Here is a 14,353-nt window from a genome sequence, read left to right as displayed (position 1 = left end):
TTGAAATTGACTTAATTTCTCATATTTATTATTATAAATGAAAGAGATTAAAATCTTTGGTCCATTAGGAATAATTTATGCTATAATTACTATTAGATTTTTAGGCTTCATTGCCTGAGCCCATCATATATTTACTACATCGGACTTGATGTAGATAAATGAACCTATTTTACTTCCGCTGCTATAATCATTGTAATCCCCACGGATATTAAAATTTTTAGATGAATCTCTACTCTTCACGGTATAAAAATTAATTACAACTGTACCTTATGATGCTCCATAGTATTTATTTTTCTATTCTCAATAGAAGTATTTATAGGAATTATATTATCTAATTCTTCTATTAATATTATAATATTTTCCACGATACTTACTATGTAGTAGCCCATTTTCACTATGTATTATCCATAAGAGCAGTATTCTCTTGTTGCAGGATTTATTTACTGATTTCCTCTAATTTCTGGATTTAGTTTAAATAATTTTTATTTAAATATTCATTTTATCTCCATTTTTATTGGAGTTAACTTAACCTTTTGTCCCCCACTTTTTCTAAGACGCTCAGAGGAGAGTACTCAGATTATCCTGATTCATTCTTATCTTATAATATTATTTTATCTATTCGATCTTTAATCTCTATTTTATGACTTTCAATTTTATTATTTATTATTTGAGAAGCTCTCTCTAAAAAAACAATTTATCATTAATAATATATTTCTTCTTAATTTTTCATTAGAATAATTAAATAAATTCCCCTTTTTAAATCACAGTTTCTCTGAAATTCCTACAATTTAAAATAATTATTTTAATATTAGTATTTTGATACTATTATTTAAAAAAAAAAAATATATATATATATATATATATATATATATATATGGTAGATTTAAGTGCAGTGAATTTAAACCTCAAACATAAAGATTTTTATTTTATATATCTTTTATTAAAAATTAATATTTGATCTGTTTCCCTTCAAAACTCAAATTCTCCTTATGATATAATAATTTTATTTTACGATTCTACAATAATTATCTTAACTTTTATCACAACATTAATCTTATTTATTATATCTCTATTTAATAAACTTATTAATTCTTCCAATTCTTATTAGAACATCAAATAATTGAAATTATTTGAACTATTACTACTTATATTTATTTTAATTTTTATTGCCATCCTCTCAATTAAAATTCTATATCTTACTGATGAAATCTCCAATAATAATTTATCCATTAAAATTATAGGATATCAATGATATTGAAGATATGAATACTTTTAAATATTGATTTCGATTCGTTCATAATTACTCCCAACCAACTTTTACTAAATGAATTCCGTCTCCTTGATGTTGACAACCGTTGTATCTTACCATTCAATTATCCCATTCGAATTCTTAACTACTTCTATAGATGTAATTCATGCTTGAATAGTCCCATCCTTAGGACTCAAAATAGACTCTACTCCAGGTTGGGTCTAAATCAAACCTTATTATTAATTACCTGGAATATTCTTCGGTCAATGTTCAGAAATTTGTGGCTTAAATCATAGTTTTATACCTATTGCTATTGAACCTAGAAATTTAACCAATTTTAAAAAATGATTCAGAATTTTATCATTAATTAATTTTATTATTTTATTCTCTATTCTCTATATTCTTACTAATTCTCCACTCATCTTATTTTCATCACTATATTAAAATTTAATTTTTATTTACAATAACTTTTTTAACTTTTTTATTTATCTTCTATTTGTATTTCCCCCTTCCGTGTTCCAATTATTTATTTTTATACTAATATAATTAATATAATTAAGTTAACCTTATTACTTAAATTCCAATTATAATTTATTACATAATTATTAATTATATTTTTATTCATCTTATCATATTTTTAATATTTTTTTTAATTAATTAATATTTTTATTTTTTTATATTAATAATTAATAATTTTTATATTTCTTTTATTTTTTTAGCAATAAAAATTTTTTCTATATATAATAATAATTTAATTAATTATCAATAAATAATTTATATTATTATAACATATATAATTTTTAAAAAAATTATATTTTTCTTAATTCAATTTACATTATTTATTTTAAAATCAAATTTACTTTTATAAACCATTAAATGACTGAATAAAGTATTGATCTTTTAAATCAAATTATGATAATACATTCAACTCTATTTTTAATGGAAAGAATTAATTAAATATAAAACATTAGATTGTTATTTTTAAAATATTAATTAAATAATATTCTTTTATTCCTCAAATAATATTATAATATTAAAGTGAACATATATATTAATTTTTCTAGTTATCATAATAATAATGTTAATTTTGACTTTTCTTTTATATTTTTTCTTTTTTCCCCTCTAATTTACATTATAATAAAGTTCATTATCACTTAAAATAAACCAATAAAAAAATTTTTTGAAATTGAATATGATAATAAATCTGTTTTCTATTTTTGATCCTATTTCATCCCCATCTTTATCTTTAAATTGTTTAAGTATATTTATTTTTTTATTTATACTCCCATATCAATTCTGATTTACACCATCTCATATTACTTATATCTGAAATATTATATATTATATATCTATTAATTACATATTTAATGAACTTAAAATTTTAAGCAATTATTCTTTTTCAAATATTATTATTTTCACTAGACTTACTTTATTTATTGTTTTCAATAATTTTTTAGGATTTTTTCCATACATTTCCACAACTTCCAGTCACATAAGATTTGCCCTTTCCCTCAGACTTTGAATAAGATTAATATTATTTAGAATCACTAATTATTTAAATAATTTATTGGCCCATTTAACTCCCCTGAGCACTCCTTTTATATTATTACCATTTATAGTTATTATTGAATCAATTAGATTAATTATTCGTCTTTTCACTCTAGCTATTCGTTTGACAGCAAATATAATTGCAGGACATTTATTACTCACCCTCTTTGCCTCATCAGGAATATTTTTAATCCTCCTAATTTTTATTTCCACTAAATCTTTATATACTTGAAGTCACAATATAATTCAAGCCTATGTATTCTCAATTTTATCTACTTTATATATAAGAAAAACTTAAATTATCAATTATTACTATGATAAATCATAATCATCCTTTCCACTTAGTTACATTTAGTCCCTGACCTCTTATTATTTCTCTTAGAATTTTTAATAATTAATCTGTTATATCAGTTGATTCCATAATTTTTACAGCCATAATTTCACCTTCTAATCATATCAATTCCAAACATCCTAATTTGCATATATCTATGATGACGAGATGTACTTTGAGAAGCCACTTCATCAAGGATTTCACTCAATTATGTATTCCTCTATTATAATATTCCTCTTATAAACACTATTATTTTGATTTCCTCCAGCTTAATTTGAACCCATCATGCCTTAATTAATAAAGATATAAATGAAAGTAAAAAAAGAAGAAAACGAAAGTAAAAAAAAATAGAAAAAGAAGAAACTCTAACAATTATCCTCTACTACTTTTCCCTTTTTCAATTAATTGAATATATTAACTCTTCTTTTATTATAGCTGATTCTATTTATGGCTCAACTTTCTTTATCGCCACGGACTTTCAAGACATTTATGTTATCATTGGAAATTTATTTCTAGCAGTTTTATTAATCCGACTTTATAACATACATTTCTCACCCTACTACCAGTTCGGATTTGAGGCAGCATGATATTGACATTTTGTAGATGTTATTTGACTATTTCTCATTATCTCTATTTATTGATGAAGATTTTAATATAATTTTTTTTTAATTTATTATTATATTATTTATAAATACTTTAAAATTATCCCCTTTATTAAGCTTATCTTATTTTATGAAAATTTTTCCTATCTTAATTAATAATTTATAATTGTAGACAATAACTTTACTTTCATTCAATTTATATATTTATATTGATATAGTATATATCAAGTATAAATCATTATTATATTTAACTTCCAATAAAAAAATTTGAATAAATAAATTAATGTAAATAATTATAAACATTATCTTATTCACTTCATTATATTATTTGCTCTATCTTCTATTCCATTCTTAACTAACTTTATAATCTCTAAAAAAAACTAATTTAAATCAAGAAAATATATTCTCCTTTAAATGTGGATTCAACTCAATATCTAAGGCTCTCGATTATCTCAGAACTCAATTCTTTATTATTAGTTTTATTTTTCTAATTTTCGATATTGAAATTGCTCTCTATTTACCCCTAATTTATATATTCATAAATTTTAACATTACTATTTTCTACTCATTTATATTTTTATTTATTTTAATTATTGTTCTTTACAGAATCCAATGAACACTCTCTTGATTGAAAAATATAATATTTATATATTGTATATTTAACACCCCCTTCTTCCCCCAGTTCTTAAATCTTTTACTCCCCCCTCCTTATTATATATCCACTCTCTACTTTTACTTTACATATAAAAATTAAGGATATTAGTTAATTTATAACATTTTAATTGCATTAAAAAATAATATTATTTTTAAATATATATACCTTATTATTTTATTTATCTACTTTATATAATTAAAATGTAATTAATAATATTAATATAAATTAAACTATCTTATTCAATTTAAACTAAAGCTCCCCCCTCCCTTCGTACACTACTATAAACACTCTAATATTTAATTACTAAACCTTTCAATACTTAAAGTAAACATTTTACATTTTAACTTCGAATTAAAATATTGATTTTTAATTATAAAATCTAAGAATTCTATCTAAAAAAATAAATACATAAATTTAATTACTAACCTCTCTTTCTACCCCCCCCCCCTCTACCCTCACTTTTTGATATTTTATTTTTTATTATTCCAATAATATAACGTACTACATTTACAAACAAATTAAAAAAAAATTTTTTCATATTCTACTCAAAACTATTAATCATCATTATAATATAAAATTAATATTTATATTGTAACAATAATAAGACTCAATAAATCAAAATAAGTAAAAATGATGAAAATTTAATAGATGCTATTCATATTTTCTTAACCCTTATGTTACCACCCGGGGTACCCGGGTACCCATGCAGAAATTTCGAGGTAAAACTGTCGTAAACTTGAAAATAAATTTATGTATTGGATGAATATTGATTTATTAATATTTCATAGAGATATTTCGAGCAAAGTACAATAATAAATTCGTATACAGTAACCTTTATAATCCTCTGCAGGTATAAGATTTAGGCAGCCGCACTATCTGGGTACCCCGGGTGGTCATTAGTGTGGCATTTTTTGAGTGGTAACATAAGGGTTAAATAACTGTTATCCTCTTCCTTTTATTTTCTCTACAATAGAACGCAGATTAAAGTTTCATAAATATAACAAAGATACTACACACTATTCACGCAATAAAGACAAATATTTTACGATTCCTTATGTTAAATCTATTTCCGAAAGTTTCCTTCCAATCTCTAGTATGTTTCATTGTAAATTGGCCTTTTCTATTCCTAACACTTTAAAAAGCTTCATAAAGAGAGGAAAAGACAAGCTTAATTTCCTATCCAATCAGAATGTTGTCTACAAGATTTCATGTGATGATTGTGAGGCGAATTATGTTGGTCAGACAAAGAGAAAATTGAGCACGAGATTACACGAACATATCTCTGACATCAAAAAGAATACAGGTTCTCCTACTGTCATAACTGATCATCGAATCAATTTTGATCATAATTTCAATAAAATGGAATGATGTGAGAATTTTGGACTGTGAATCTTCATACAATAAGAGATTGGTGTCTGAAATGATTCATATTAAAAGACAGAAACAAGGTCTTAATAGACAAAATGATACCGAATCTTTACCCGATACTTATTCACAGATCATTCAATCTCTTTCTCCTTCTTGACTGCTTTCCCTTCCCTATCCTTCTCTTCTCTCCCTACTTTCTCTCCCTTCCACTTTATTCTTTCCTTCTTGTTATTTTTCCCCCTTCCCTTTCTAGTTTTCCATTTCAACCTTCTTGTCTTTATATGTCGTACTTTATATTTTAGCTTCCTAGAGAGACGATCAATTTCGATTCCAATTGCATTGTCTAATCGATAATACATCATTTCGACACACACATAAGATATTTATTATAAATTTATTTGTTCTAAACTCATCATACATATACAATGAATGTCGGCAATTTACTCTTTATTTCTTATGTGCTTGTCTTATAATGTCAGAGATAATTTTTGCCTCTTTCTTTTAATTTTGACTTATTATTTAATTTTGACTTGTTTGTACCTTTCTTTTTATTGTTTGCGACTCGATTTGTACTTTTCTTATTATTTTTATTTACTTCTATCGTTAATTTATTATTACAATTTATACTTGCTAACAGAAACATGTTCGTCCTTATACACACACACACGGTTCGGAGGAGCACATTTTTGTCAACTATAATCGTTTGTTTGATTTCCTCTCAATTTGGAGCGAGTTTTATAGTTAATTTTGCGTCCGAATGCGAATTTTACTTGATTTCTTATGTTTTTATCTACGTTATAACTCTATTGTTAATTACCGTTGTTAATTTATTTTGTCACACTAATTTATTTGTCACATTGAAAATGATCCAACTAGGATCGAAACGTTTGTTTTGTTCACCTTCTGATTGTCAAATTATATTTCACGTTTTTAATTTTGACATAGTTTTATTTCTATTTTAACTATTTACACAGTTTGTCAATTTATGTTTTAGGCTCGTAGCCCTTTTTCCTTTTTACTTATTTTAATATTTATAATTTAATTCATATTCTATTTAACTAAAACCAAACAAGAGGTATATTATTGTTAACATCATTAAATATTTAATTTAATTTTCTAGTTGAAGTAATTTAAAATAAATTCCTAATTCATTATTTATGGAAATTTTCCCAAATTTTTTGTTAAATATAGTTTTAAAAAAACATTATATTTTCATTATAAAAATAAAATTTATATTTATTAACTATATATTTATTAAAAAAATTTTTTAAATAAATTTTTTAAATAAATCCTAATATCTTCAATATTATGCTTTATCTTATAAGTTATATAAATAAATTATAAAAATTATATAAATATAAATATTATAATTCTAAAATAAACAAAAATAAATATAAATATTTATATTAGATGTTGGAATTAATTCGTAGCGTTTTTTAATGAAAGAATGTTATTTATTTCACATGAGCATTAAAAAATACATTAATGAAAGTACTTCCCATCACTTGTAAAACGCTACGAATTAATTCCAACACCTAATAATTTATAATAATAAATATGTATAATTTATAATAAATATAATAAAATTGTTTATCAACAAATCTAGTGATAAAAATTTTACGTATAAATTTTACTCAACTTTTTCCAATTTTGAAATTATTAATCCACAAACATTAACCGGATTATAAATCCACCTATATAATCTTCTTAAAAATCACATATATCTAAAAAAAAATATATAATAATACATTCTTAAAAATTTTCTTATAATAATAACTACCCCCTATTGAAAATACTTCTATAAAATGGTACCTCAAAATAATTAATTTTATTAATAAAGATATATAAATTATATAATAATCACAATAAAAAATCCAATTTACCAATGACCCCACTAATTCTTAAAAATATCATAATAATTATAGATATTTTAATTAATCTATCTTCTTTAATATTCACATATCTATAAAATTTTAATCTTCTGTTAAAAAATAAATAATAAAATATCCGCACTGAATAAGATACTGTTAATAAAGATAAAAAGATTTAATAATTTAAATAAACATAAATATATTTACCTTTTTTCCAATAAATAATTTCTATAATCATATCATTTCAATTCTGATATAAAAAAATTTCTGAAAGAAATTAAATAGAAATAAAAGGAACACCCCTTAATGCTATATTTGAAATTAATAACCCTATTATTACATAAGGACTTACTTCATTCAAATTTCCTAATAATCGAATATCTGAGTATTTTTCGTAGAATGATTAATAGCCCTTGCAGCCACAAATAATATTGACTTAAAAATTGCATGCCTTAATAAATGATAATATGCTATTAATCTAAATCCAAAACTTAAAATTATTATTATTAACTTCAATTGACTTAAAGTTGAAAATTCAATAATTTTTTAAAAATCATTCTCAAAATTAGCTATAATTCCAGATATAAATATAGTAACAATAGAAAAAAAACCTAAAATCATCCTCATACTTGTCTCCATCAAAAATCTATTAAAACGAATCATCAAGTATACTCCCGCAGTAATCAATGTTGAAGAATGCACTAACGCTGACACTGGTGTAGGAGCAGTCAATGGCCCATGTTAAACCATACAGAAAAAGGAATCTGAGCCCTTTTAGTGATAGCTGCCAATATTATTAATAATTCAACTGTACCCCCCTCTTAAACATAATTGAATCTCATCTCCCGATTATTATTATTATCCTTATTGTTATTAAAATCCCAACATTACCAATCCGATTACATAAAATTGTAACTATATCATAATTATAAAATATATAATTATGATAATAAATAACTATAATAATAAACAATAAACAATAAACTAATATAATAAACAATGAGAAACTATTCCTAACTCCCACCCAATTAAAATTCTAATTACATTAGGCCTAATTATTATTAAAACTATTGATAAGATAAATAATAACAATAGATAATTAAATTGATTTATATACTTCTCTAAATTTATATACACTATACAATATTTTATACAATATAATTATTGAGGAAATCAATATAATAAAGCTAATAAATAATATAGAAATTCAATTAATTAATATAATAAATTTCAAATTTACAGAAGTAAACTCAAAAACTAATCATTCTAAAATAAATATTAAATCTAAATAATAAAATCTTAACCTCACTATTCCTAAAATTATAAATAATCAAAAAATATTTATAAAAAGTAATACATTTATAATAACATTTATAATAATTCAAGACTCAAAAATTAAACAACAATAGAATATCTTTAATCCCATAAATTAATTTTTTTTTCAAACTATTTAAATTTTTTATATGCCATTCATCCATAAGTAGGAATAATAGGCGGGTTCTAACTCAGGTCCTCTGAGGGGAGCGCGGGGCGCGGGGGGTACTCGGTGGCGCGGGGAGTACTGGGGGAGGCGCGGGAAGTCCCGGCGCTATCAGTGTTTACTAATATGATGATACGTATCGCTGCGGTCCCAATAATACGTGACACTACACATAGCGATACGTATCATCATATCAGTAACACTGATAGCGCCGGGACTTCCCGCGCCTCCCCTAGTACTCCCCGCGCCACCGAGTACCCCCCGCGCCCCGCGCTCCCCTCAGAGGACCTGATCCACATTTAATTGAGTGAGATCAACTATATTATTCTGAATCTCCTCTAAGAAAGAGGAGGAGGAGGCAGTCTCCTCAACTTTTTGTTCTTTTTGCATATTATAACTCCACAATAAAACAATTATCACTTCACTTAAGTTGGTTCCAATTTCCAAAAATTTATAGCCCGTAGTCGTCAGATCGTAACGTCTACCCAATAAACGCATCTTGTGATGCTCCATGCTGTGTATATATACATAATGTTAAAAAACGTTTCTTTTGCATATAGAATGTTAAAACTTACATGTTACTGCAGTTCTTCTTCGTTTCGTACGATGCGTTGCTGTCTTCAGCGTAGTACATTTTTCAACCGTTCGTACAAGCGAGTATCGCAAGACTAATTGCATCCGCGTAAAGGAGTTGGCGCGGGGAGTACTGGTAGGCGCGGGGAAGGGAGGGGGAGGCACGGGAAGTCCCGGCGCTATCAGTGTTTACTGATATGATGATACGTATCGCTATGTTGTGGTGTCACGTATTATTGGGACCGTCGCCACCCATCACCGCAGACGCTGCCGCCACCGCCGCCACCCCGCCGCAGGCATCAGTGCCACCACCGCCGCCGCTGACCCCGCGTCCACCCTAAGTGCGTTTCGAACTGTCGCCGCGGACCCCGCGTCTATCCCAAAAAAAACAAAAAAAAATGCGTTGCGAGATCACCGCCACTACGGAGGAATATATCACGTCAGGGTGCATGAGACCGGTTCTTTCGGTAGGCTAGACGGTTGGTCATGCGCCAATTGCAGACTACCTTTGTACATTATATTATCATGCAGCATGTGTCCACTTTGCACACATTAAAAAAAAAACATGGAAAACTATGTGCGAGTAGAACGCGAACTGTTGGAACAGTGCAGCCAGATCGCTACTCTGGTGGAGTGTTTCTCATGGTTGCAACGATGCGACGAATGCATCGAGCAGCTCGAAGAATTTTGTCGTGCCAAGCGTCACCATTGGATACAGACAATCTGCGATGACGAGGATCACACTCGCGGGTGCAAAGTTGGAATTGAAGCGACGTTTCGTGCACGTTGGTGGCGAGTACGCGAGAGGCGAGTACGCGAGTCGCGACGAAAGATTTCTCGTCTGGCGAGAGATCGATGCCGCTTTTGAAAGCCGTATATCAACAGGTGCTGTGATAAACTCTAATCACATTGAGCCGCGGCGGTTTTTGGAAGACGCGAGAGAAATAGTGTTCGAGCGTGTACGAGCGAGACGCTGTAGAAAGACACGGTAGCGTAAAAGTGAACACCGCGTTCAATGGTAAGTTCGCGACGAAGGATAAACGTGCTCATAAGAGCATAATTACAAAGAACAACGAGATATACCGATACACCGATTTGCGCGAGTGATACGAGCAGCGTGTCTTCGAGCCTATCCTAGCATCGCTCGAAGAATTCCAGAAACCTGACAGCGGATGGGCATTGTCGCGAATCCTCAATTTGATAGTGAATGTAAATAAGCATAATCCAATGCACGCGGGATGTCACATCAAAGTGCCACGAGAAATAGCGACGAAACGAGCGGTGATCAGTGTGCGTTCAACGGGCAATGCGTGCTTCGCGTGGTCGGTGATCGCCGCGCTGTATCCGGCTGAAAAGAATACGGATCGGGAATCGTCATATCCGCATTATACGACAGTACTAAATCTCGCAAACATTGAGTTTCCAGTGACTTTAAAAGATATTTATAAATTTGAACGGTTAAACGCGGTGTCGATCAACGTGTACGGCATCGAGAATAAACAGATTCTTCCTCTGCGACTCACCAATGAAAAGAAGAAGAAACACGTCAACGTGTTGTACGTGCAAGATCCACGCAACGGTGTTGGACATTTTGCGTGGATAAAAAACCTATCTCGTCTCGTGAGCTCGCAGATTAGTGGGAAAAAGAACAGGAAATTTTTCTGCGATCGGTAAGTATACATGAAAAAAAAAATTATTATAATTTTCCATTACTAATAAAATAATGATAATAGTTATAATTTTTTCTTTTTTCAGATGCTTGCACTATTTCAGTGCCAACGAAAAATTGAAGTCGCACGTAATGGACTGCGAGAAGATGAACGACTCCACTATCCGACTGCCGAGCGAGCACGACAGGTGGCTCGAATTCGACTATAATAATCGAGAACGAGTGCCGTTCATCGTCTACGCCGATCTGGAATGCGTCTTACGCAAGACGAAATCTGACAAGGAAGACGCATCATCGTACGCGTATCAACAGCATAATGCGTTTAGCATAGGCTACTACGTGCGATGTGCGTACGATGACGCGTTATCATCGTATCACTTCCATCGCGATGAAGACTGTATAGCGTGATTCGCGCGACAACTCAACGATTTGGCGCATCGAGTGAAAAATATAGTATCCGCCAACGTACCCATGGAAACGTTATCGAAAGAACAATTGGAGGCATACCGTAGCGCGACGCGTTGTCATATTTGTGAGAAACCATTCGCGCCGGATGATACGACGATCCGCGATCATTGTCATCTCACCGGTAGATATCGTGGTCCAGCGCATTCGAATTGTAATTTAAATTATAAAAATTCATTTTATATTCCGATCGTTTTTCACAATTTATGGGGCTACGACGCACATTTTATAATTAAGGAAATTGCTGCCGCGTACGATGGACGTGTAGATATAGGTACTACCGATAACTAAAGAAAAATATATTTCATTCACCAAACATGTCGATAGCACCAAAGACGCAAATGAAAAGAATTTTCAGAAAAATTGCATAAAATTAAGATTCATTGATTCTTTCAAATTTTTAAATGCAAGTCTTGATAAATTGGCGTCGTATCTCGATAAAGATAAATTAAAAATTGTACGTTCCGAATTTCCAACATTATCGGATGAAGAATTTGAATTACTCACACGAAAAGGTGTCTTTCCGTACTAGTACATTGATTGTGTTGAAAAATTGCAGGACACGCGCTTACCATCGCACGAATTACACAGGTCAACATTTGATCTAAAAGGATACTCTGGAAGCGGACTGGTCCCAGTAGGTTTTTTGGGTCGCTGATTACGATGAGCGGGTTGGTTAAGCTTCATCACATCAGGTTCAAGGTCATTTCAAGGTCAAGTGGAGAGAAAACCTTCGAAAAAATCCAAAAAAAAATCGTGGGTATGTTTTTGAGGTCCCCGAATCCGTAGTTCGTTTGAACCCACGACCCCTCCTAGAGGTTATTCGTAGGAAATTTGTAGGTCAAGTAGAGAAATAACCGTCTGAAAAATATGAAAAAAAGCATGAGTATGTTTTTGAGGTCCCCGAATCCGAATCCATAAATTGTTTAAACCCGCGACCTATCCTAGAGGTCATACAAGGTCATTCTAAGGTAATTTGAATATAAAGCACAAACAAAATGTATTCATACATATCTTTTTTGAGTTTAGCTTTCGATTCCAGAATTTAGGTTTGGTTGCAACTAGGGCACCTCCCCGTGGTGACGGTGTGCAACGGAGTTGTCTCACTATACGGCGAAGTCCCTGGGTTACGGTGATTATGCCGTCATGGCAACTAAACGTAGAAAATTTACGAGACAGGGTTTCGGATACCCAGAATCGGCGGCTGGTCAGGGTGGGGAAGCGGGCCCGCAGGCGTCGTCATCAAGCGACCGTAGCTCTACAGTGGTGGAAAACTTGGCCTCTGTAGAGTCGAATGCTACAAGACATTTGTCATGTACTATTGACGTGAATAATTTTTGTATTGTTTGTGGGGAGTTTATTCCACAAAAGAAAAAATTTGTATTTTCAGATGCTTTGAAAATAAAATATAAACAACTTTATAGTATTGATACAAGTTCATTGGACAACTCATATACTCCCAAAACTATATGTTCGAGATGCCGTAGTGTTCTTAATGAAATTAACAAGCAGGTATTTTCTAAACCAATGATATGGAGATCCCCAACAAATCATGCTACCGACTGTTTCTTCTGTTTAACAAACGTGAAAGGTTACAACCGAAAGAATAAAAATTTAATTTCATATCCACAAGTCAGATCTGTGAATTTTCCAGTTCCTATTCACACGAATACTAATGATAGCAAGGAAATAAATGAAGAGGAACTGGAAGATTTAAATGATGAAGATTTGTTAGATGGATCATTGGAATGTGATGAGAGTCAAAATTTTAGCACAGAAGAGTCAGATTTTGAGGAAAATACGGCAGATGCTGAGAAATGGGACCAAGATGAAGTGAGTGATCTTTGCAGAGACTTAGGACTCTCGAAAGAGAGCTCAGAACTTTTAGCATCCAGACTAAAAGAAAAAAAAAGTTTTTCTACAGGAATAAAAATTTCTTTGTATCGTTCGAGAGAACGAACTTTCCGAAAATATATATTAAAACTTTTTTTTTCTTTTAGTCTAGATGCTAAAAGTTCGGAAAATTTTGAGACGCACCTTGTAATATGGAAGAACAAAAATATTAGGTGTTGGAATTAATTCGTAGCGTTTTTTAATGAAAGAATGTTATTTATTTCACATGAGCATTAAAAAATACATTAATGAAAGTACTTCCCATCACTTGTAAAACGCTACGAATTAATTCCAACACCTAATAATAATTAATATACGAATATAAAAGAGTGCCAATAAAACAAGAATATTAATCAAAAACACGTAGGGAATCTGGAAAATCGCCCGCAATGGTTCGGAAAGTGATTCGGGACTCAAAAGAAGGAACAAGATCTATATAAACATAGATCCGGAAATAGGTCGTTTCCAAATTATAACTACATATATGTTAAAAAAAATTGTAATTGGTTTTTTATGATTACAATAATAACTATTTCATATTTTTTAACTACGTTTTGGAATATTTTGGAGGCATAGTCTGCTAGATATCTCTCTAGTAAAATAAAAAAATTTTTAAATAAAAAAGATTAGAAAAGAGGGATGCCTAGCG

At 29.7% G+C, this 14,353-nt stretch overlaps 1 pseudogene; it reads left to right on the top strand.

The window, feature by feature from the left end:
- The first annotated feature begins 11,493 nt into the window (after window positions 1-11,493).
- Window positions 11,494-12,325, top strand: LOC147906491 (uncharacterized; annotated as a pseudogene).
- The last annotated feature ends 2,028 nt before the right edge of the window (window positions 12,326-14,353 follow it).

The sequence above is a fragment of the Acromyrmex echinatior genome, unplaced genomic scaffold (assembly GCF_024713525.1).
Source record: "Acromyrmex echinatior isolate Ae372 unplaced genomic scaffold, ASM2471352v2 Scaffold25, whole genome shotgun sequence".
NCBI lineage: Eukaryota > Metazoa > Arthropoda > Insecta > Hymenoptera > Formicidae > Acromyrmex > Acromyrmex echinatior.
This window is presented reverse-complemented; position numbering and strand designations above follow the sequence as displayed.